This window comes from Macaca thibetana, chromosome 10 (assembly GCF_024542745.1).
Source record: "Macaca thibetana thibetana isolate TM-01 chromosome 10, ASM2454274v1, whole genome shotgun sequence".
NCBI classification, from domain to species: Eukaryota; Metazoa; Chordata; class Mammalia; order Primates; family Cercopithecidae; genus Macaca; species Macaca thibetana.
The window spans coordinates 26866616-26891348 of NC_065587.1; the positions used below are offsets into that span (position 1 = coordinate 26866616).

A 24733-nucleotide genomic window follows, 5' to 3' on the forward strand; every position below is an offset into this window, starting at 1 on the left:
GAAATTTAAAAATGTTAATACTCTTAGTCACCCCACAGAGATTTGCATTTATTTGATGGGGCTGGAGACAGGTATCTTTGGTTTTGTTTTGTTTTTTCCCTTTTGAAACGGGAACTTGCAATGTTTCTCAGACTGTAGCACAGTGGCCCGATCTTGGGCATTGTAGCCTTGATCTGCCAGGCTGAAGGAATCCTCCCTTCTCAGCCTCTCACGTAGCTGGGACTATGGGCATACACCACCATTCCATGCTACTTTTTGTGTATTTTGTAGAGGTTTGGTCTCACCGTTCCACCCAGGCTGGTCTTAAAAGTCCTACCCTCAAGCTGTCATCCTGCCTCAGCCTCCCACAATGCTGAATGTATAGTTCTGAGCCACAGTGTCTGGCCCTGTTTCTTTTAAGAAGTTCCCTTAGTGTTTCTAATGAACATTGAAACAAAAAAGATTTTGTTTGCAGAAGGCTCGTGGAACACTACTGAGGCTGCATCTTCTTCACAGCCAACAGATTGTTTCCTGAAGTGTCTGCTTAGCAGTGCACAGGCTATTTATATCCTGGGTTTTGGGGAGTTGTTGGGTTTGGGGGCTGACTGGGGCATGAGTGTTGGCTGTGGGATCTGTCATAACCTAGTCCTGTTGGACACCCAGTCTAGGATCCTCCTTCCCAGACCACCATCCTGTCTCTCACTACTCCTGTGGCAGGAGAACAAAGGTCATGACCCCATGGTCAGAGACATCCAGAACAGGAATGAACTTGAATGAGTCATGTGAGGAGGGGCGGGGCACAGCTGCTTCCTGGAAGGGTGTTGGGAAGTATTGGTCCATCAGCTATCACTTCCGCCTGTACCTGTTGAATCCCAGTGATCCTCACTTGGAGTCTGGGTCTCAGAAGGGTGTGGCACCTGGGTTCTTGGCTGGCTGAGCTGGTGCTTTTGCAGCCATTTTGGGGCTCTGGTATGTGAGACCTGAGTTGCTTCAGGAAACCTTTGCCCCTCAGACTTCCTCCTGCTTAAGAGCAGAGCCTTTGTGTGGAGATCTGGCTGGCCTCTTTAGCGTCCAGCCTGTCCTGTCCTGTTATGTCTGGGTTTGAGGTTGTGTGGTGGGACCTCTTCCCATAGAGGAGGCAAGGCCAGTCGTGTGGGTCAGAGCGAAGCATAGCAATTCCAGCTGACTGTGCCCGACCTTTGACTGGAGGAGTCGGAGAATGACCAGGCCTGGGGAGCTGCCCTTCCTGGGAAACAGCATGTCTCCTCCCCTATTGTGGAGTTTCTGGATGTGACCCAGAGTGTGCTAGGCCTCCATCCATTCAGTGAAGATTGCTGGGCACTGTGGATACTGTGGAGAGGAGGCAGCAGTAGCAGCCAGCCTGCAGAGTGGGATGCAGTGCTGGAGGGCTTGAGGAGGTGGTGGCATTGTGATTGGTGTCTGAAAAATGCCTCCATGACAATGCAGTCAGTGCAATGTCCCAAATTCCAGGAGGGAGCAAGAGGAAAGGATGGCTCATATCCAGCTGCTGCACTCAAAAAAAAAAAAAAAAAAGAGGAAAGAACTGGCACCATCAACGTAGGACAAGGGTGGCCTCTGAAGTGTTTTTTTTTTTTTTTTTTTTTTTTTTTTTGCAGTTGGGGAGTGGTGTGCTCAGATTTGCATGTGGATTGCCAGGGCTGTAGTAGGGAAACAGCAGGGGGGCTGGGACCTATGATTGGGAGTCTCCAGGTGAGAGGGTGGCCCGTGGGGACTGAGGGTCAGATAAGGCTGTGAGAGCGGTATAGAGGCAGGAGCAGTTGGACAGGACCAGTCAGGATGCAGGGCGCAGACTCATCAGCGAGAGCATTCCTGAGCCCAGCATCCAAGAAGTGAGGGAGGTCGGGAAGGTGCTGCTACGAGGTGGAAAGAGGTCCCCAAAATCCAGATGAGAGTGATGAGAGCATGGTATGCATGGAAAGTGCTGGGCAGTTTTGGCATCCGTGAAGTCACAGGGGGCCGTGTGTGAACAGGTGTGCTTGGGCATCCAGGGAGGCCTTGAGACAACAGCGGGTTGGCTTTCCTGGAGACCAGGCTGTGGGATAGTGTCGGAGCTGAGGCATGGACAGTCTCCTTCCACCCTCAACCTCTCCTTGGAGCTTTGAGACACTGCAGATAATTAGCAGGTGATGTGATAAATCCTACCTGTGGAGGGTGCCTTGGGCAGGGAGGACAGGGCAAATAGGAGGGTCGCCCTTTGGGCCCCTGCTCTGAGCTGCTCATCAGGAAAGGAGAGAAGCTCCTACAGCCTGGTGTCAGAGCCTGGTGAGACCCTGTGAGGCCTCGAAAGTAGCAGGTGCCTCCTACAGTCTGCGCGTGGCCATCTCAGGGAATCCACCCAGCAACTGTTCTAGTCATCCCTGCTCTTCAGGTAGGAGACTGAGGCCAGGAAGGGAAAGGCTGCTGCGATACCCACACTGTCAGTGGCTGGGGTTGTTTGAACCCAGAGACTCTAGGGCCCATGCCTCTGCCATCCTGCCTCTGGGTTTGATAGTTAGACTTAATCCACCAAGTGCCAGGCCAGCCCTGTGGCTGGGTGCTCCCAGGCATTCACAAGCTGACAGTTCTGAAGGACCCATGCACTTGGCCGTGCTCCAGCCTGTGTCGTCACATGAAAGGTGGGTGCTGGAATAATAAATGCTGCAAATGGCACTGGGGGTGTTGGCCAGGCTCTGGGGGCACAGGAGCTCTGTCCATGCCCACAGTTGGCCTGTGCTGACCTCCCTCCATCACAACTGAGTGGCACCAGCCCTTTCATTGAGCTGAAGTCTTCCTTCCATCCCTTCAGTGTGGTCTTTGTGGCTCAGAGAGGCTGTGGCCAGGTAGAGGATCTGGGGTGGCTCCTGCTTCTCTGCTCTATGGCCTTAGACAGTGGGCAGGATCTGAGGCCAGGCCCACCTGCAGCAGGTGTTACAAAGGGGCAAATTGGCGCTTAATGTTTGGAAGAACTTGCCAACCAACTACAGTCCCGCTGTCTTTCGAGGTAGTGAGCTCCCCATTGGGGATGCTATGTAAGCAGACCTTTCTGGGATGCTGGAAGATCAGAGACCAAACACTTGGGATTCTGTGATCTTCATATTGACTCAAATGCTATGATGGTTGGATTTGAAGTCAGTTCTATTTAGCCAGTTTACCAAGTATCTCCTTGGTGCAGGACAGCAGGGGAAACAAAATGTCCTGGATAATATTGGGTTTCGGGCTCCCAGGGGTCCCTGAGATGTTGTTCCAGTAGTTCTGGAGTATGGGCCAGGCGTGGCTTGCATCTGGACCTATCCGCATTGCTCACTCATTGTGTGCCTCATAACTGCAGTTCGGGATGTCACGCCCCCATACGCCCCCCCCACCCTTCCCTACCATGGCCATCACCATGGCCCACTGAGGTCCCAAGGCTTTCTGGTTGATTCCTAATAGTCAGTGTGGTGATTTTTCTGATACTGACAGTGGGGTGTGTCTGCAATGAGATGCCAGTTTCAGGAAGTGGTTTGCACAGCCTTCCTGGTATCATGGGTCACTGTCTTGTTGAGTGGCTTTGGGCAGGTCCCTTCCCATCTCAGGCTGCAGGTTCCTATGCCTGGAGCTCCCTTCTTGCCGCACCACTGCCTTGTTTTCCCAGATACAGAGCTGGGGCAGATCCCAGCCCATTGAAACAGACAGGGCTTTGGAGGCCACAGTGGGCTCATTTCTCAGAGGGGCCGTGTGGCTGGACGCTGAGCCGGGCACTGGACTGGCCCCTTGAGCCTCCTGTCTGGGCAAGGCCCCCGAGGCACCGTGGGCTGCTGGTGCCAGTACACAGGGGTGATAAGGAGGTGAAAGTCACTGGGATGGTGGGGCGGCACACCCCAGACTGTATTGGCAGCTGCCCCTGGCTGGAGGCCAACTTGGCCCTGGAGCACTCCTCAAGGAACAAGGACACAAGAGAGCCAGCTCAGCTAGCCTCCACCTAGTGCCCCAATCAGCGCTCCCTTCTTCCCATAATGCCTACCTTCTGCCCGGCTCCTGGAACTGGCCAAGGCGCTAATGGACACCCACCAAAGTCTTAATGAGTGAGCCAGGGTTAGTGGGTTATTGGGCCCGGTGACACATTCACCAGCCTCCCAGGGCTCTCAAAGTCCAGACTGGCTTGGCCTTGAAGGTCTTAGCTCAGCCACCTGCTTTTCCAGCCTTGACACCTTGGGGCTCAGGAAGGGCCTAGGGTGGTCAAGAAGTCCCCTGTAACCCTCACTCCTGGAAAAGGCTCCATTTCCTGGCCTTTAGGCTCAGGTCATTCCTTCCACCTGGCAGGTGCTCTCCAAATCCAATCCCAGCTGGGGCTGGATTCCCAAGGCCCCTATTCTGGTGTCTGCCCCTTCCCTAGGGCCCTTCCCTTGGGGTGACTATACTGTCTCATGCCCAGCTCTCTTGCCCAGGGCTCCTTGAGAGAAGAATCTGGAGGGGCCGGGATTTGATGGGAGAATGAATGATGGAATGAAAGAAGGAATTTAAGCATGTGCCTTGCTAAGAGTGACAGTTCTGGCAGGTTGCTGACCATGTGTGGACCTCGATCTGAGGGCTGAGAGGCTTGGGCCTGCCAGCCCTGTGAGGGCACCTACCCCATCTCATTGAATGGGGCAGAGCAGGTAAGGGCGTGATGGATGGATGGGCCTCATCCCCCTGCTTCTACTGTCTGGGATCCTCCGTCAGCCTGTCTGCTCAGAACCCTGAAATTGGGGGTTGAGGAAGGACCCTTCTGGATCATGTGACTCCCTTCAGTCCAGGTGAGGGGGGTCCTTGGAGTAACAGCTCCTAGAGCCCTGCCTGTAGCCCTGCAAGTTGGGGAGAGGGCCTATTAGGAAAGGTATCTCTTGCCCTGGGGTCGTAGAGGTGATCTAGGCTCCTCAGACCTTGTGGGGTCTCAGATGTTTACATCTCCAACCCCTCCTGGCGTGGACATCTCTGGCTGCACCCCAGCTCTGTGGCCCCATCTCCCAGGGAACCTTCAGTCTAATCTGACTTCCGCTGAAACCCGGCCTCATTCAGCTCCACCAAGGCCTTCAGAGCTCAGGTCTCTCATTCAGGGTTTGAGACCCCACTGGACTCAGACCTGCAGCTGTCCCAGATCACACAGCCCCAGGGATGGGACCAGGAGCCAGCCCTTGTCCCACCTACAGCAGTTCTTGTGCCTTTAAAGCCTCCCCTGCACTGCCAGGTTACTGAGGGAGGCGGGGAGGAGAGGAACTGGGTCACAGCAGGGAATCTTTGCTTGGTTTTGATGTGCTGCTGGACGACCAGATCCAGAGTCCGGTGAGCCAGCGAGTGAGAACAGCTGGCTATGCCCAAGCGCTGTGTGACCCAGAGGAGCCACTCACCCTCTCTGAGCTGCTGGACATTATAGGTGGGGAAGCTCAGGCCAGGGGACTCCCGGGAGTGTCTGGAGGTCTGAGTTCCATTCTCAGCTGTGCCATATGCTTGCTGCGCTCTAGAGCAGCTCCTGTTCCTCTCCGAGCCTCGGTTTATGCACCTGTGAAGTAGGAGTGAGTTGCACTTTAGGGTGAAGGGGGCAAGACTCCTGTGGGCTCATCCTTCAGAGGGATCCCACAGGTGGACAGAGCCCTGGGTTCTTTATCCGACTTCGTCTGGGCTGGGCGGGGGGGCCTCTTGTTTCTTGGCTGATAAGTGGGTTTGAGTGAGGTATGCCTGTGGGTGAAGGAGGGCTGGGGGGAGTCACCTGACTTATTCGAATAAGCCCTTGAGAGAGCCGTGGCTTCTTGGAATTAAGAGGGAAGAGTGAGCCGGGTGCATTGGTCATGCGTGTAATCCCAGCACTTCAGGAGGCCAAGGCGGGGCGGATCAAGAGGTCAAGTGGTCGAGACCATCCTGGTCAACATGGTGAAACCTCTTTTCTACTAAGAATACAAAAATCAGCTGAGTGTGGTGGTGCACGCCTGTAGTCCCAGCTAATCGGGAGCTGAGGCAGGAGAATCGCCTGAACCCGGGAGGTAGAGGTTGCAGTGAGCCAGATTGCACAAGTACACTCCAACCTGAGCAACAGAGCGAGACTCTGCCTAAAGAGAGAAAAAAAGAAGGGAAGAGTGCAGCATGAAGAAACAGGCCTGGGAGGATCTGGCAACCTTGAGTGTGGATGGGGGTAGTCAGCACTGGAGTAGAGCCAGAGCTGTGATGGGGTTGGGGTACTCTGTGTCCTTGAGCCATGCTTCTCCGGCTCCTGGGCTCTTTGTGTGGCTGTGGATTGGGGTGGGACAGGGCTGGTTGTGCGAGGGGTCATTGCCCAACACCAGGGAGCGCCTGCCACCTCTCAGCTCTCTGTAGGGATACATATAGTTCTTTCAACAGGTTTCCAGCAGGTAGGGGTTATTAAATCTTACTGAAGGGGTGTTTTTTCCAATTCTTAACTCTGCGCTGCAAGCGTAGACAGTGTGGGAGACAGATTCCAACTCCAGGTCTGGGTGGTAAGCATCCGGTCCAGGGGTGTAGACAGGCCTGGGGAAGCCCCAGAGATCTGTGCGTTCTCATACCCAGGGGTAGTGACTCCATGCTGGGGGCTGGGCTCACCCTCAGGTCTGAGACCTCCTGGGGCCAGCTGATCTCGGTAAATGCCTTTTGTCTAAGCTTCAGTTTCCTGCCTGTGAATGGGGTTGGGGCTATGCTCTGGTTTCAGCCTTGTGGCTCTGGGGTTGTGGTGACAAAGCCATCAAGCTGGGTTGAAGGATTAACCAGGAAACTTCAGACTGGCTGCCATGTCTACGTCTTCCTCCCTCTGCTGCATCATGGGAAGCTGCTCTGCTCAGCCTAGATTAGGCTCAGTTGTGTGTGTGCGCGCATGTGCTTGCACGTGTGTTGGAAGTGTGTGGTACTGACACCAGAGTCAGTGTCTCTGGGTGAGTGAGGCTTGCATATTTCTGGCGACTGGGAACTCACTACCTTATGTGCCCAGGGCAAGAGCTGTGGGGTCTGGAGAAGAATTCTAGGCCAGCCCCTGCAGTCTTTCGTTGGGTGACATGGCTTCCCCAGATCCACTTCCCCCTGGTGCCCTCTCTGCATTCAGCCGGTAGAAGGCTGACTGGGACAGAATGCGACACACTCAGCGTGCGAGGAAAAGCCTCCTTCATTCTGTAGGCCCTACCTCTGTTGACATGACCTTTGATAAAGTGCCTCCCCTCCTCTCTCCCCTCTCTGGAACCCGCAGCTGCTGCCACACTTCTTCTGTGCCCCATCTCAGGCAGCTCTCTGTCTCCCTACTTTCCCCAGCCCAGGGTTTTCCTTTTGGGGTCAGCTACAGGGGTCTGGACCATCCTTTGCCCACTCAGACATTCTTCCTGCCCACCTGCTGCTGAGAATCCTGCATGTCTCATATGCTCTCAGGCAGAGAGGAAACTGCTGAGCAGGCCAGGGCAGGGGACGGAGCCCTGTGACTCTCCACTTTAGACCCCTCCCAGCTGACTGCCATGGAGTGCAGCCACTTAGCAGGGCCAAATCCCCTGAGGTTCCTGTCTGCTGTCTAGCCTTCAGGGACAGGTCATGGGGCCTTGGTTCCTGCCCCGTCATTTTCCCAGTCACCCTGATGTTCAGGGGGAGGAACAGCCAGGGAAAGGGCTTGGTCATAGCACCTCCACCCTAGGGCTATTGAGGATCTCACAGTTGTGTGTGTGGTGGGTTCTGTCCAGAGCCCATTTGAGAACAGTGGGTGATAGGACAGGCCTGTGTGACCCAGGCAGGCAGCAATATTGGGTCAGCCTTCGTGTCCCCTTCTGTCAGCTGGGGCAGCCTGGAAGGATGATTGTGGGGTAGGTGTTAATGGGCATGGAATAGACCTCAGGTGGAGGCTGCAGGGGCTCTCCGGCACTGTAGGCACAGCAGGCCCAGGAGCAGGGGAGGCAGCCATGACTCGTGGAGCCTCTGGCCCATATCCTTGGCAGATGAAGGCCACAGGGGAATAGAACTGTCCAAGGTCCCCTGGGCTGGGCCCACGGCTGTTCCTGGCTCAGAGTTCTTGGTGGGCTGGTCAGAAGCATGCAGTAGCTTGGGGCAGTTACCAAGTGGCCAAGCCTGCACTGCTGGGCTGTGTGAGTTTGGGCCAGCTCAGGCCCGCTCTGGGCCCTGCCTTTCTGGGCTGTTCAGGTTCTTCCTTGGGCCTGGGGTGCTAATGTTTTTGGATGGGCAGCAGAACCAGTCTGTACTCAGGGCCTGAGGCCATGTTCCCAGAACACACCTTTGGCATTCACAGCAGGGTGTGGTGAGGCCCCTTAGGCTGCGTTCCGGTCTGGTGCCAGGGACACCACTGCTCCACCATCTCCAGAGGCATCTCCCGGACACTGGCTGTGAGTTCAGATGTTCTGAACAGGGACAGGGAGAGGCAGAAGGGGACCCAGCCTGGGGCTCACTGGAGGGATCGTGGGCAGACAGTGCCATTTGGAGGAAACTGAGGCTGGGAGTTGGGAACCCCATTCCCCAGCTCACAATACCTCCCTCCAGGGGCCCTCCCAGGGCTGCGTGAACTTTAGTCACCTGGTGACAGGCTGAGTTACCGTGCAGAGTCACCGTGCGCTTCCTTGCTCCTGTGATGTCAGCCTCCCCATCCTCCTGGCCAGGCTGGACCTCTGTGAGAGGCCTGCCTGTCCTGCACCCTATGTAGACACCTTCCACTGCCCCCAGGATTGCTGGGCACCCCCTGGCTGGCCTCTTGTCCCCTCTGGGACTAGGTAAGCTTATGGGTTCTCTGGCAGCTTCTGTTCCTTCCCTTCCTCTGCTCCTCCTCGGAGGTGCACATCCCCGGCGCTGGACAGCATGCACACATTCTGGGAGGCGGGAAGGAGACACTGGGCCTGTGTTTCTGAGGCCTGACTTCAGACTGTTCCCTGTTGGAGAGAGGCCAGGGAGTGTCTGAGGCTGGTCCTGACCCTGCTCCTTGCCCTGTGGATGCAGCAGAGCCATGAAGAAGTTAGTGGTGCTGGGTCTGCTGGTCGTGGTCCTGGTGCTGGTCATTGTTGGCCTCTGTGTCTGGCTGCCCTCGGCCTCCAAGGAACCTTACTACCATGTGTACGCCAGGGCTGCCGTGGCTGCAGATGCCAAGTGGTGCTCGGAGATTGGGAGGTGAGCAGGGCAGGGCATGGGGGCATGGGCCCTGGAAACAGGGCAAGCAGACCTGGACAATACCTTTGCCCCTCTGAGACTCAGTTTCCCCACATGTAAGCAGGTTGCCTGGGCACGGGGTGCCCCATGTGCATAGAGCTACCTGTTCTTTGCTTGGACTCTCTCAGTAGCCTCTGGGTAGGGGACGGTGACCCCGAGAGCAGGGTGTGGGTCTCCTAGAGCCCAATAGGGTCCTTTTTCCCAGTTCTAAAAGTCTCTGTGTCTTTGGATAAACTCCACTGTTTTGTTGTTTGGTTGTTATTTTTACATATTTGTCTTTTAATTTTTAGTTGTTGATTTATTTTGAGATGGAGTCTGGTTCTTTCTCCCAGGCTGGAGTGCAGTGGCATGATCTCAGCTCACTGCAACCTCTACCTCCCAGGTTCAAGCGATTCCCCTGCCTCAGTCTCCCGAGTAGTTGGGGCTAAGGTGTGTGCCACCACGTCTGGTTAACTTTTTTTTTTGTATTTTAGTAGAGACGGGGTGTCCTCATGTTGGCCAGGATGGTCTCAGTCTCCTGGGATCCACCCACCTGGGCCTCCCAAAGTGCTGGGATTACAGGCGTGAGCCACCGTGCCCGCCCACTGTTTGGTTTTTTGTTTGTTTTCTTTTTTTTTCTTTTTTTTTTTTTTTGAGACAGAGTCTTGCTCTGTCGCCCAGGCTAGAGTGCAGTGGCATGATCTCAGTCACTGCAGCCTCCGCCTCCTGAGTTCAAGTGATTCTCCTGTCTCAGCCTCCGAAGTAGCTCAGACTACAGGCACGTGCCACCATGGCCAGCTAATTTTTGTATTTTTAGTAGAGACAGGGTTTCACCCTGTTTGCCAGGATGGTCTCGTCTCGATCTCCTGACCTTGTGATTTGCCCGCCTCAGCCTCCCAAAGTGCTACGATTATAGGCGTGAGCCACTGCGCCTGGCCTATACTTCTTAAATGTTTTGTCTGTAATAAGGCACATAAGCAGAGGGTATCCTGGGACTTTTTTTTTTTGTTTCTGTTTGTTTTGAGACAGAGTTCTGTTCCGTTGCCCAGGCTGGAGTGCAATGGCATGATCTTGGCTTCCTGCAACCTTTGTCTCCCAGGCTCAAGTGATTTTTGTGCCTCAGCCACCCAAGTAGCTAGAATTACAAGTGTGTGCCGCCATGCCCAGCTAATTTTTGTGTTTTTTAGTAGAGACAGGGTTTTGCTACGTTGGCCAGGCTGGTCTTGAACTTCTGGCCTCAGATGATCCGCCTACCTCAGCCTCCCAAGGTGCTGGGATTACACACATGAACCACCTTGCCCAGCCTCATCTGGGACATTTTGGTATATGTATATTTTGGGTGATAATCAAATCAGGGTACTTAGCATAACTGTTCCCTCATACAGGTATTATTTCTTTGTGGTAAGACCTCTCAAAATTGTTCCCTTCTAGCTTTTTCTGGAAAATACAAAACAACATTCTAACCAGAGTCACGCAGCTGTGGAAGGGGACTCTAGAATGTATTCCTCCCAACTAACTGTAACTTTGTTTCCATCCCCAATCCCTCCTATTTCCCCTCCTTCCCCCAGCCTCGGGAGACCACTCCTGTTCTTTCTGCTTCTTGAAGGTTAAGTTTTTGGATTCAATGTAAGTGAGGTCATGCAGTGTTTGTCTTTCTGTGCTTGGCTTATTTAACAGAATGTTTTCTAGGTTCATTAGTGTTGCCCTAAATGAAAATTGCATTATTTTTTATGGCCGGAGAATATATCATTGTATATATGTACTACATTTTCTTTATTCCTTCATCTGTGGATAATGAGGTAGGTGGATTCCATCATCCTAGCTATTGTGAATAGTGATGTAATAGACATGGAAAGACAGATGTCTGTTCAAAATCCTGGTTTGCTTTGACTCTATACCTAGTAGTGGGATGAATAGATCATATGGTATTGTACTTTCAGTTTTTTGAGAAATCTGCAACTGCTTTCCAGAGTGTATATAGTAATTGACCCTCCCATAAACACTTCTTTTTTTCTGGAAATTGGCATCAGCATTTGTGTTTGTATTTTTATTTGTCATATTCATGTGAATAAGTGAGATGCTTTCTGCGTATGGTTTTGATTTCGATTTTTTGCAGGATTAGTAATGTTAACCACGTTTTCGTAAGGATAGAGTCAGTCTTATGTCTTCTTTGGCTAAAAGTCTATTCAGCCTCTTTGCCCAATTTTGGATCGGTTACTCGTTTCTCTTTTGGTTAGTCTTTTTTTGCTAGTTACTAACGTTAGTAGCTTGTGCCTTTTGGAAAACAATGCCTTATCGGCTGTATGTTTCCCCAAACTTTTCTTCTCACCTTTAGGATGCTGTTCTTTTTTTCTGTTTTTTCTCTTTCCCCTTCCCCTGCACCAGACTCCGATGGAGTCTTGCTCTGTTACCCAGGCTAGAGTTGCAGTGGTGCGATCTTGGCTCACTGCAACCTCCACCTCCTGAGTTCAAGCAATTCTCCGGCCTCAGCCTCCTGAGTAGCTGGGATTACAGGTGTGTACAACCATGCCAGGCTAATTTTTGTATTTTTACTAGAGGCAGGGTTTCACCATGTTGGCCAGGCTGGTCTCAAACTCCTGACCTCGTGAGCCCCCATGCCCGGTCTAGGATGCCTTCTCTTTGGATTCATTTGTTCTCTCCTGCACAGAGGCTCTAATGTTGTACTTAGTCTGTCATGTTTATATTTGCATTTGTTGGCAGTGATTTCAGTGTCCCATCCAAAAAAAGTGATCGTTAAGCCATTTTATTGTCTGTGTGTATTTTCCCCATATTTTTTCCTTTTCTTTTTCTTTTTCTTTTTTGCAACCTGTGTGGATAGGGTCAAGTTACCCCAAAATGTATGCTTATGCCATGTTTTCTCCTTGGAGTGTTTTGCTTTCCAGATTGAATTTAACTGTTTGATTTATTTTTCATAGATTTTTGTGTATGGGCGACTTAGAGGTGCTATTTCAATCTTGTGCACGTGCACAGTTTTCTCAACTGTTGTGCCTTTGGTGTGCTTTTGAAAAATGTGTGCTCTAAATATAATTTTGGATTGATTACTTGGCTCCCTTATTTTGTCCATTCGGTTGTCTGTCTGTTTTTTTTGTTTTTTTTTGTTTTTGTTTTTTTTTTGAAATGGAGTCTCTCTCTGTCACCCAGGCTGGAGTGCAGTGGCGTGATCTTGGCTGACTGCCAGCTCCGCCTCCTAGGTTCACACCATTCTCCTGCCTCAGCCTCCTGAGTAACTAGGACTGCAGGTGCCTGCTATGACTCCCGACTAATTTTTTGTATTTTTAGTAGAGATGGGGTTTTACTGTGTTAGCCAGGATGGTCTCAATCTCCTGATCTCGTGATTCGCCCTCCTCTGCCTCCCAAAGTGTGGGGATTACAGGCGTGAGCCTCCACTTCTGGCCCATTTGGTTGTCTTTCTGTGTTTATGCCAGTCACCGATTGCTTGGATGACTGTAGGTTTTGGGTTTTGTTTTATCTATCATCCATGTATCTATCTATCTATCTATAATATATCCTAATCCTTTTTTTTTTTTTTTTTTTTTTTTTTTTTTTTTTTTTTTTTTTTTTTTTTTGAGACAGGTTATTGCTCTGTCACCCAGGCTGGTATGCAGCACTGTGATCTTGGCTTATTGCGGCCTTGACCTCCTGGGCTCAAGTGACCCTCCCACCTCAGCCTCCCAAGTAGCTGGGACTACAGGTGTGCACCACTATGCCCCACTAATTTTTTTTTTTTGAGACGGAGTCTCGCTCTGTCGCCCAGGCTGGAGTACAGTGGCCGGATCTTGGCTCACTGCAAGCGCCGCCCCCCGGGTTTACGCCATTCTCCTTCCTCAGCCTCCCGAGTAGCTGGGACTACAGGCGCCCGCCACCTCCCCCAGCTAGATTTTTGTTTTTTTTAGTAGAGACGGGGTTTCACCGTGTTAGCCAGGATGGTCTTGATCTCCTGACCTCGTGATCCGCCCGTCTTGGCCTCCCAAAGTGCTGGGATTACAGGCTTGAGCCACCGCGCCCAGCCACCCCACTAATTTTTTTACACTTTTTGTAGAGGTAGGGTTTTGCCATGTTGCCCAAACATCTCTCAAATTCCTGAGTTCAAGTGATCTGCCTGCCTCAGCCTCTCAAAGTGCCATGAGTACTGGTGGGAGCCACTGTGCCTGGGGAAACCCTGTTTAAAAAAATAATAATAATAGACTTATTTTGATTAAATTGCAGGTTATTTACATGTGAACATTTGATGACACTGAGGCTTGTGGCCACTGACCCCATTTTCCAGGCAAATGAACAAAGTGCCAGTCAGTTGCTTCTTCTACCCACACCCCCTTTCTTCCTCCTTTTTTCATCTGATAGTCCCCAGTGTCTATTGTTTGCATCTTTATGTTCGAATGTATTCACTGTTTAGCTCCCACTCATAAGTGAGAACATGCAGTGTTTGGTTTTCTGTTCTTGCCTTGATTTGCTAAACATGATAATCCCCAGGTCTATCCACGCTGCTTAGGACATGATTGTGTGTTCTTATGGCTGCGTAGTATTTTGTGGTGTCTATGCACCACATTTAAAAAAAAAAAAAGGTCGAATCCACTGTTGCTGGTCACCTAGGGTGCTCCACATCTTTTTTCTTGTGAATGGCACGGCCATGAATGCACGAGATCTTGTGTCTTTTTGATAGAAGGATTTACTGTCTTTTGGGTAGATACCAAGTAGTGGAATTGCTGGGTCTGATGGTAGTTCTGTTTTAAGTTCCTTGAGAATCTCCAAACTGGTTTCCACAGTGCAAACCTGTTTTCACGTTCCCCAAGAATGTAGCAGCGTTCCCTTTTCTTTGCCGCCTCGCCAGCATGTTGTTTTGACTTTGGAAAAATGGCGATTCTGACCAACGTGAGATGTTATCTCACTGTGTTTGTGAGTTGCATTTCAGTTGCATTTCACTGATGATTAGTGAGGTTGTGCATTTCTTCATGTTGGTTGATCCCTTGAATGTCTTCTTTTTATTTTTTTTTTTATTTTTCAAGACAGTGTCTCACTCTGTTGCCTGGACTGAAGCTGGAGTGCAGTGGCGCAGTCTTGGTTCACTGCAACCTCCGCCTCCTGGGTTCAAGTGATACTCCTGCCTCAGCTTCCCGAGTACCTGGGATTATAGATGAGCACCACTGTGCCCAGCTGATTTTTGTATTTTGAGTAGAGATGGGGTTTCACCATGTTGGCCAGGCTGGTCTCGAACTCGTGGCCTCAAGTGCTGTGCCTGTGTCAGCCTCTGAAAATGCCGGGGTTGCAGGCGTGAGCCATAATGCTCAGCCTGTTTCATTAAATTTCTTTACAAAAATTTACCCTACGGTAAATGTGTACCACCAGAGGGTAGAATGAGACACTTTGGTCCATGGGTGCATTGTTTGGTGATGAAATCAGGGTATTTAGCATATCTCTTGCCTCATAGAATTATTATTCCTTTGAGGTGAAGACATTCAGAATCCTCTTTTCTAGTTTTCTTGAAAAGTACACTCTGATAATGTTAGACCTACTCACCCTGCTGCTGTGAAATAGAACTACAGGTTTCATTCTTCTCATGGAATATGTAACTTTATACCTGTTTCCAATCCCTGACCGTGCCCCACCTTTGAACCCCAACCCATGTTAAGAACAGTTATGCTTACTAGTCCTATGAAATAAGATTTTTAGATTCCTCCTGAGTGAGAGAATGCGATGTTTGTCTTTCTCTGTGTAGTTTATTTCTTGTCTTTTCTTTTTTCCTCTTTTGAGATCATGTCTGGCTCTGTTTGCTCAAGCTGGAGTGCAGTGGTGTGATCTCGGCTCACTGCATCCTTGACCACCTCCCCAAGGCTCAGGTGATTCTCTCACCTCGACTTCGCAAGTAGCTGGGACTTTTGACAAATGTCTCTTCAGGTTCATTGGCCAACTTTGGCTGGGTTACTTGGTTTTGCATGTTTCACTTCTTAGTAGCATTAGTTTCCTGTGCATACCATGTAACAACCTCTTTCAGATAAATGATTCCTCATCATGCCCTCCCTATATGAAGGATGCCTTCTCATTGTTGATTGGTTCATTGCTCCCTTTACCATGCTGTAGTTCTTGAGTTTTCTTTTTCATGTGTTGTTTTCCTTTTGTTAGCAGTGATTTTGGGTCAGGCAAGAAAGAAAAATCACAATTTTTATGCATTGCATTGACTTTTAGTGTATTTTCCATATATTTCCCAACTGTTTTTTCCTTTTGCAACCTATGAGCATAGATGAAGTTGCTCTGAACTTCCACTCACTCTGTGTTTTCCTGTAGAAGTTTTATGCTTTCGGGTCTTGTGTTTAGGTTTTCGTTTATTTTGAGTTGGTATTTGTGTATTGTGTAACATAAGGGTCCTAGTTCATTCTTTTTCATGTGGATATCCTGTATTTTCAGATTCATTAATTGAACAGACCTTCCCCTCCTCACTGCATCTTCCAGGTGTTTGAAAAAAATGTGTTGACTCCATACAGATATATGTTTAGGTTCTGTTATGTCCACATGGTTTCATTGTTAGGCCACTACCATAGTCTTTGGATGAGTAGATCTTTTCCATGTAATTTGAAATTGAGCAGTGTGAGGCCTCCAAACAAGGTTGTATTTCCCTAGGATTGCTTTGCATGTTCAGAGTCTATGGTAGTTCCATGTGAATTTTTAGCTTTGTACAGTTAAATTTCTTGAAAAGTTGGGTTCATACTGCATGTCCAGAATTAGGGGTGCATTGGGGACATTGCAGTACTTGTGTACCTTGCATAAGGATAAAAGATAAAGTGAAGGAGGTTTCCATGTTTTGTGTGTGGGTTTCCAGTTCTCTTAAAGTCATTTACAGAGTGGACTAGCCGTTTCCCATTTTGTTTGGGTTTTTTGTTTGTTTGTTTTGATACGGAGTTTTGCTCTTTTGCCCAGGCTAGAGTGAAGTGGTGTGATCTCGACTCACTGCAATCTCTGCCTCCCGGATCCAAGCGATTCTCCCTCCTCAGCCCCCAAGTAGCTGGGATTACAGGCACATGTAACCACACTTGCTAATTTTTCTATTTTTATTAGAGACAGGGTTTCACCATGTTGGCCAGGCTGATCCCAAACTCCTGACATCAAGTGGTCCGCCCGCTGTGGCCTCCCAAAACGCTAGGATTACAGGCGTGAGCTACCACGCCTGGCCTTTTGAGACATCTGTTGACTGTAAGTACTTTCAGGTTTGTCTGTTGGCTGCCTGATACTGTCCAATGGCATATGTTTCTATTTTTATGCCAGTTCCTTGCTGCCTCAGTAAGTATAGCTTTTCGATGAAATTTGACGTCGGGGAGCGTGAGGCATTCAAGTGAGTTTCTATTTCTGGAAAGTGCTTTGGATTTTCAGGGTCTTCATGGTTCTGTGTGAAGTTTGCCATTGTTCATTTATAGTTTTAAAATTGGGTTTGTCATACATGTCCAAAATTAGGGGGTACAGTGGGATTTTTTTTTTACTTGTGTACTTTGAGGAATGATGAAGTCAGGGTGTTTTGCATATCTATTCCCATGTCTAGTTTTTATTTGTCTGTGATGTGAACCTTCATTGTTCCTCTCCTTTCTAGCTCTGTTGAAAGAGATCCTACCATATTGTTACTTGTAGTCTCCCTCCTGTGGAGTAGATCACCAGCATTAATTCCTCCCCTGGAAGTGCAACTTGGTACCCATTACCAATGCCAGCCCATGCCCTCTCCTCCCCCCAGCATCTGATAACCACTATTATACTTTCACTTTCCATTAGATAATTCTTTTTTAGTCTCATCATGGGTGAGATGATGCAGTGTTTGTCTTTCCCTGCCTGGCTGATTCCATTGAATATAATGTCTTCCAGGTTTATCCGTGTTGCCGCAATGGACGTTCTGTCATCGATGTTTGTTGATGGGGCGTATTTCGTTGTGTCTGTATGCTGAAGTTCCTTCATCTCTTCATCAGTTGATGGACAGATAGGTTGATTGCATACCTTGGCTATTGTGTATAGTGCTTCACTCAACCTAGAAAGGCAGCTGCGGCTTCCATGCAGTGATTTCACTGTCCCTAAGTGTATACCCACTGCTGGAATTGCCAGATGAAATGGTAGTTTCCTTTTTGATAGTTTGGGAATCTCCAAGAGGTTTTCATAGTGCCTGTATATTTCTCCCCAACAGTGTATGAGAGTGTGTATACAACTTCCTCCGGGGAATTTGTTTGAAATAATTGATTTCTTTTAATTGTTCAAATTAGGATGAGTCTCTATCTGAGCGTGCTTTTCATTTATGGTTTAGAGATGACTGATAATGTCGAGAACCACCTTTTTACATGTTAGTGCATTGCACACTGTCTTTTTAGTAATGTCTCTTCAGGTTTGTGTCCCAGTTTAGGCTGGGTTACTTGGTTTTTAGTGTTTTCTCCTCAATGGTGTCTTAGTTTCAGATACATGATTCCTTATAATGTCCTTTCTATCTGAAGAATGCCTTCTGAGTGTTGGTAGGTGCATTGATTTCTTTACTGTGCAGTAGTTTTTCGGTTTTTGTTTGTTTGTTTGTTTTAACTGATTGTTATTTTAGTTTGCAGTGATGATTCTTTTTTCTTTTTTTTTTTTTTTTTTTTTTGAGATGGAGTCTCTCTCTCTGTCACCCAGGCTGGAGTGCGGCTGCCCTCTTGGCCCATTGCAAGCTCTGCCTCCCGGTTTCACGCCCTTCTCCTGCGTCACACGCCTATGTAGCTGGGACTACAGGTGCCTGCCACCACACCTGGCTAATTTTTTTGTATTTTTAGTAGAGACGGGATTTCTTTTTTTTTTTTCTAATATTCTTTTTTTTTTAAATTATACTTTAAGTTCTAGAGTACATGTGCACAACGTGTAGCTTTGTTACATATGTATACATGTGCCATGTAGGTGTGCTGCACCCATCTACTCGTCATTTACATCAGGTATACCTCCCAGTGCCATCCCTCCCCCCTCCCCCCTCCCCATAATAGACCCCGGTGTTTGATGTTCCCCTTCCTGTGTCCAGGTGATCTCATTGTTCAGTTCCCACCTATGAGTGAGAACATGCAATGTTTGGTTTTCTGTTCTTGCAATAGTTTCCAGCTGCATCCATGTCCCTACAAAGGGCACGAACTCATCTTTTTTTATGGCTGCATAATATTCCATGGTGTATATGTGCCACATTTTCTTAATCCAATCTGTCACTACTGGACATTTGGGTTGATTCCAAGTCTTTGCCATTGTGAATAGTGCCACAATAAACATACGTGTGCATGTGTCTTTATAGCAGCATGATTTATAATCCTTTAGTTATATACCCAGTAATGGGATGGCTGGGTCATATGGTATTTCTAGGTCTAGATCCTTGAGGAATTGCCATTCTGTTTTCCACAATGGTTGAACTAGTTTACAATCCCACTAACAGTGTAAAAGTGTTCCTATTTCTCCACATCCTGTCTAGCACCTGTTGTTTCCTGACTTTTTAATGATTGCCATTCTAACTGGTGTGAGATGGTATCTCATTGTGGTTTTGATTTGCATTTCTCTGATGGCCAGTGATGATGAGCATGTTTTCATGTGTCTGTTGGCTGTATGAATGTCTTCTTTTGAGAAATGTCTGTTCATATCCTTTGCCCACTTTTTGATGGGGTTGTTTGTTTTTTTCTTGTAAATTTGTTTGAGTTCTTTGTAGGTTCTGGATATTAGCCCTTTGTCAGATGAGTAGATTACAAAAATTTTCTCCCATTTTTGGTTGCCTGTTCACTTTGATGGTAGTTTTTTTATGCTGTGCAGAAGCTCTTTAGTTTAATTAGATCTGATTTGTCAATTTTGGCTTTTGTTGTCATTGCTTTTGGTGTTTTAGACATGAAGTCCTTGCCCATGCCTATGTCCTGAATGGTATTATCTAGGTTTTCTTCTAGAGTTTTTATGGTATTAGGTCTAACATTTAAGTCTCTAATCCATCTTGAATTAATTTTCATATAAGGAGTAAGGAAAGAATCCAGTTTCAGCTTTCTACTTATGGCTAGCCAATTTTCCCAGCACCATTTATTAAATAGGGAATCCTTTCCCCATTTCTTGTTTTTCTCAGGTTTGTCAAAGATCACGTGGCTGCAGATGTGTGGTATTTTTTCTGAGGACTCTGTTCTGTTCCATTGGTCTATATCTCTGTTTTGGTACCAGTACCATGCTGTTTTGGTTACTGTAGCCTTGTAGTGTAGTTTGAAGTCAGGTAGCGTGATGCCTCCAGCTTTGTTCTTTTGGCTTAGGATTGTCTTGGCAATGCAGGGTCTTTTTTGGTTCCATATGAACTTTAAAGCAGTTTTTTCCAATTCTGTGAAGAAAGTCATTGGTAGCTTAATGGGGATGGCATTGAATCTATAAATTACCTTGTGCAGTATGGCCATTTTCACAATATTGATTCTTCCTATCCATGAGCATGGTATGTTCTTCCATTTGTTTGTGTCCTCTTTTATTTTACTGAGGAGTGGTTTGTAGTTCTCCTTGAAGAGGTCCTTTACATCCCTTGTAAGTTGGATTCCTAGGTATTTTATTCTCTTTGAAGCAATTGTGAATGGAAGTTCATTCATGATCTGGCTCTCTGTCTGTTACTGGTGTATAAGAATGCTTTTGATTTTTGTACATTGATTTTGTATCCTGAGACTTTGCTGAAGTTGCTTATCAGCTTAAGGAAATTTTGGGCTGAGATGATGGGGTTTTTTAAATATACATTCATGTCATCTGCAAACAGGGACAATTTGACTTCTTCTTTTCCTAACTGAATACCCTTGATTTCTTTCTCTTGCCTGATTGCCCTAGCCAGAACTTCCAACACTATGTTGAATAGGAGTGGTAACAGAGGGCATCCCTGTCTTGTGCCAGTTTTGAAAGGGAATGCTTCCAGTTTTTGCCCATTCAGTATGATATTGGCTGTGAGTTTGTCATAAATAGCTTTTATTATTTTGAGATACGTTCCATCAATACCGAATTTATTGAGAGTTTTTAGCATGAAAGGCTGTTGAATTTTGTCAAAAGCCTTTTCTGCATCTATTGAGATAATCATGTGGTTTTTAACTTTGGTTCTGTTTATATGCTGGATTACATTTATTGATTTGCATATGTTGAACCAGCCTTGCATCCCAGGGATGAAGCCCACTTGATCATGGTGGATAAGCTTTTTGATGTGCTACTGGATTCGGTTTGCCAGTATTTTATTGAGGATTTTTGCATCGATGTTCATCAGGGATATTGGTCTCAAATTGTCTTTTTTTGTTGTGTCTCTGCCAGGTTTTGGTATCAGGATGATGTTGGTCTCATAAAATGAGTTAGGGAGGATTCCCTCTTTTTCTGTTGATTGGAATAGTTTCAGAAGGAATGGTGCCAGCTCCTCTTTGTACCTCTGGTAGAATTCGGCTGTGAATCCGTAGAGACGGGGTTTCACCGTGTTAGCCAGGATGTTGTTGATCTCCTGGCCTTGTGATCCACCCGCCTCTTGGCCTCCCAAAGTGCTGGGATTACAGGTGTGAGCCACTGTGCCCAGTCACACAGTGATTATTCTTGTAGGATACAGTCAATAATAAAAACCAAAATTTTTGAGTTCTATTATTGGAAGTGTTTTCCTTTTGTTGTTTTTCGAACTATTTTAATTCGATTCAGGTTTTTCAAAACTTAAGCTCACTCTGTTTTCCTGTAGGCGTTTTATGTTTTTGAGTCATGTGTTTAGGTTTTAATTTGTGAGCCACAGCACCCAGCCTCGTTGCATCTTGTAGGCGTTCTTTTGAGGAAAAATGTGTTGACTGCATACAGGTGTGTGTTTAGGTACTGTTATGTCCAGAGGTGCATGGTTTCTTTTTATGCCACTGCCGTAGTCTTTGGGTAAGTAGAGCTTTTACTTGTAATTTGAAGATGAGTGTGAAGCCTCCAATCTAGTTTGTATTTCCTAGGATTGCTTTGCATATTCAGGGTCTTTGGTGGGTCCATGTGAATTTTTAGCTGTGTATAGTTAACATTTTATAAAAAGTTTGGTTCATACCACATGTCCAGAATTAGAAGTGAAGTGAGACATTGTGATAATTGTATACCTTGCATAAGGATAGAATCAAGGAGTTACTTGTGCCTGTGATCAGGTATAGGTCTTATATCTTTGAGGTGTGGACATCAGTATCCTCCTTGGTAGCTATTTTGACAAAGACACGACCATATTGTTACACACAGTCACCCTGCTGTGGAGTAGAATACTAGAATGTATTCCTCTCCTTTAACTCTCTGCATACCTATTGCCAGTCCTTGCCCATGTCCTCTCCTCTACCCAGCCTGTGGTGACCACTACTGTATTTTCACCTTCAGTGAGTTAAATTTTTCAGCTCCCACATAATTGAGAACATGCAGGGTTGATCTTTCTCTTATTTCTGCTTTTCTGATTTGATTGAACATAGTATCTTGCAGGTGCAGCCGTGTTGTGGGAAATGAAAAATGCCCTGAATTTTGATGGCTGAAAAGTATTCCATTGTGCCTGTGTCCTGGAAATTCTTCATCCCTTCATCTGTGGATGGACAGGTAGGTTGATTCCATCCTTTGGCTATTGTCAGTAGCATGTCAAGAAAGAGGAGAAGGAAGCTTTGTCTCCAGCATACAAATTTCATTTGCTTTCCATGGATGGCTGTAGATGGGATGATGACATTATATGTTAGGCGTATGGTTAATTTGTTCAGGGACCTTCTACTATTTTTCCTAGAGCACATCCTGATTAAAGTTCCACCCAGCAGTGTGTAAGATTATCACTTTCTTTGTCTTTTCACCAGCTTTTGCCTTATTTCAAACACAATCTTTCTTTTTGGCAATATTCATATCAGTTAGATTGAGATGGTGCCAGGGTGTAGTTTTCATTTACATGTTTGAGATGAGTTGATCTCAAACAGTGATACTGAGAAACCCATTATTTTACCTGTGTTTGTGTTTGTGTTTTTGTTTTTTGGAGACGGAGTTTCTCTCTTGTTGCCCAGGCTGGACAGTGCAGTGGCGCCATCTCAGCTCACTGCAACCTTCATCTCCTGTGTTTAAGGGATTCTCCCTCCTTAGCTCCCCGAGTAGCTGGGAGTATAGGTGTGTTCCCCCATACCTGGGTAATTTTTGTATTTTTAGTAGAGACAGGGTTTCATCATGTTGGCCACGCTGATCTCAAATCCCTGACCTCAGGTGATCTGCCCTTGGCTATTGTGAGTAGTGCTTCACTCCACCTGGGAAGGCAGCTATGATTTCCATGTAGTTATTTCTCTGTCCATAAGTAGATACGCATTGTTGGAATTGCTAGATGAAGTGGTAGCTAGCTTTGTGATTGTTTGGGAAGCTCCAAGTGGTTTTCGTAGTACCTATGGTAATGGTGATTTCTCTCAACAGTGTGGAAGAGTATCTGTGTATGCAGGTTTCCCTGGGGCATTCGTTTGAAATAACTGGTTTTTATTTTTTGTTAGAATTAGAGTGAGTTTGTATCTGAGTGTGATTATCATTTACAGTTTAGAGATGACTAGCAGTGGTGAGAACCACCTTTTTTTCCTGTTAGTGAATTGCATATTGCCTTTTCAGTAATGTCTGTTCAGGTTTGTTGCCCAGTTATGGCTGGGTTACTTGGTTTTGGGTGTTTTGCTCCTCAGTGGGGTGTTCGTTCCTCCAAGATGTCAGATAACAACCGCTTTTAGATACATGATTCCTCGTAATATCCTTTCTGTCTGAAGAATGCCTTCTGAGTGTTGGTTAGTGCATTGTTTTCTTTACTATGCAGAACTTCTTCAGGCTGTTTTGTGTTTTTATTTCTTGATTGTTTTAGTTGTGATTTTTTTGTTTTACCTTTTCTTTTTTTTTTTTTTTGAGACGGAGTCTCACTCTGTTGCCCAGGCTGGAGTAGGGTGTCACAATCTTGGCTCACTGCAACCTCCACGGGGCTTCGAGCGATTCTGTTGTCTCAGCCTCCTGAGTAGCTGGGACTGCGGGTGTGTGCCACTACTCCCAGCTAATTTTTGTATTTTGATAGGGACAGGATTTACCATGTTGGCTAGGCAGGTCTCATACTCCTGATCTCAAGCAATCTGTGCACCTCGGCCTCCCAAAGTCCTGGGTTTACAGGCGTGAGCCACTGTGCCTGGCTAGCAGTGACTGTTTTTGTAAGATAAGGTCAATAACAAAAACTAGAGTTTTTGACCTCTGTTGTTCAAAGTGGGTTTTTTTCTGTTTTTCTTTTTTTCTATTGTTTGCTTTTACATCCTGTGAGCTTAGATTCAGGTTTTCCTAAACTTAAGCTCACTCTGTGTTTTCCTGTAGCAGTTTTACGCTGTTAGGTCTTGTGTTTAGGGTTTAATGTATGTTGAGTTTATGTTTGTGTATTGTATAACATCAAAGTCTTATTTCATTGTTTTGTACGTGGCTATCCAGTCGTTTCAGACTGCTCAACTGAACAGACTGCTGACTCCTCATCTCATCTTTTTTATCTTTGAGACGCAGTCCTACTCATGCTGTCACCCAGACGAGAGTGCAGTGGCGAGATCTCAGCTCTCTGCAACATCTGCCTCCTTGCTTCAAGAGATTCTCGTGCTTCATCTTCCCAGGTGGCTGGGATTGCTGGTGTGCACCACCACACATGACTAGTATTTTTTGTATTTTTACTGGAGATGGAATTTCACCATTTTTGCCAAGCTGGTCTGAAACTCCTGACCTCAAGTCATCTGCCTGACTCAGTCTCCGAAAACGCTGGGAGTACAGGTGTGAGCCTCAGCACCCAGCCTCATTGCATCTTCTAGGCGTTCCTTTGAAAAAAAATGTGTTGACTGCATACAGGTGTGCGTTTAGGTTCTCTTATGTCCCTAGTTTCATGGATTCATTTTTATACCACTACTATAGTCTTTGGATGAGTGGAGGTTTTACATGTATTTTGAAATTGGGGAGTGTGCAGCCTCCAATTCAGTTTGTATTCCCTAGGATTTGCATATTCAGGTTCTTTGGGTCTTTGGTGGTTCCATGGGAATTTCTAGCCGTATATCATTAATATTTCATAAAACATTTGTTTCATACTTTATGTCCAGAATTAGGGGTGCATTGGGACATTGTGATACTTGTTTGTATACCTTGAGTATGGAGAAAATCAGGGAGTTTCCCATGCTTGTGACCATGTATAGGTTTGATATCTTCGATGTGTGAACATTCAGTATCCTCCTTGGTAGCTCTTTTGAAAACGGCACGACCATGTTGTTAAGTATCGTCGCCCTGCTTTGGACTGGAATACCAGAATGTATTCCTCTCCTGTAACTCTCTGTGTACCTATTGCCAATCCTTGATGTCCTCTCCTCCACCTAGCCTGCGGTGACCATTACTGTATTTTCACCTCAGTGAGTTACATTTTTCAGCTCCCACATAAGTGAGAACATGCAGGCATGGTCTTTGTCTGCGTTTCTGATTTGATTGAACAGAATATCTCCAGGTGCAGCCATGTTGCTGGAAATGATAGGATTCCGTGAAGTTTGATGGCCCAGAAGTATTCCATTGTGTCTGTGCACTAGAGATTCTTCATCCCTTCATCTGTGAATGGACAGGGAGGCTGATTTCTTACCTTGGCTTTTGTGCCTAC

The 24733-nt window shown here is 47.0% G+C and overlaps 1 long non-coding RNA gene across 7 annotated transcripts in view; it reads left to right on the forward strand.

Annotated features, from left to right (window-relative positions):
• LOC126929567 (uncharacterized) overlaps nt 1–24733 on the forward strand; it is a 65666-nt gene that overhangs the window by 36061 nt on the left and 4872 nt on the right. For 2 of the 7 annotated variants that reach the window (XR_007717218.1, XR_007717219.1), the window contains exon 3: nt 23608–23871. The exons of 1 other annotated variant lie outside the window; for it this stretch is intronic. This is a non-coding gene — a long non-coding RNA (uncharacterized LOC126929567). Of the gene's footprint in view, nt 1–21554; nt 21676–23544; nt 23872–24733 lie in introns of all 7 variants that reach the window. 4 more of the 7 variants (XR_007717221.1, XR_007717222.1, XR_007717220.1 and 1 more) reach the window with 4 other exon arrangements.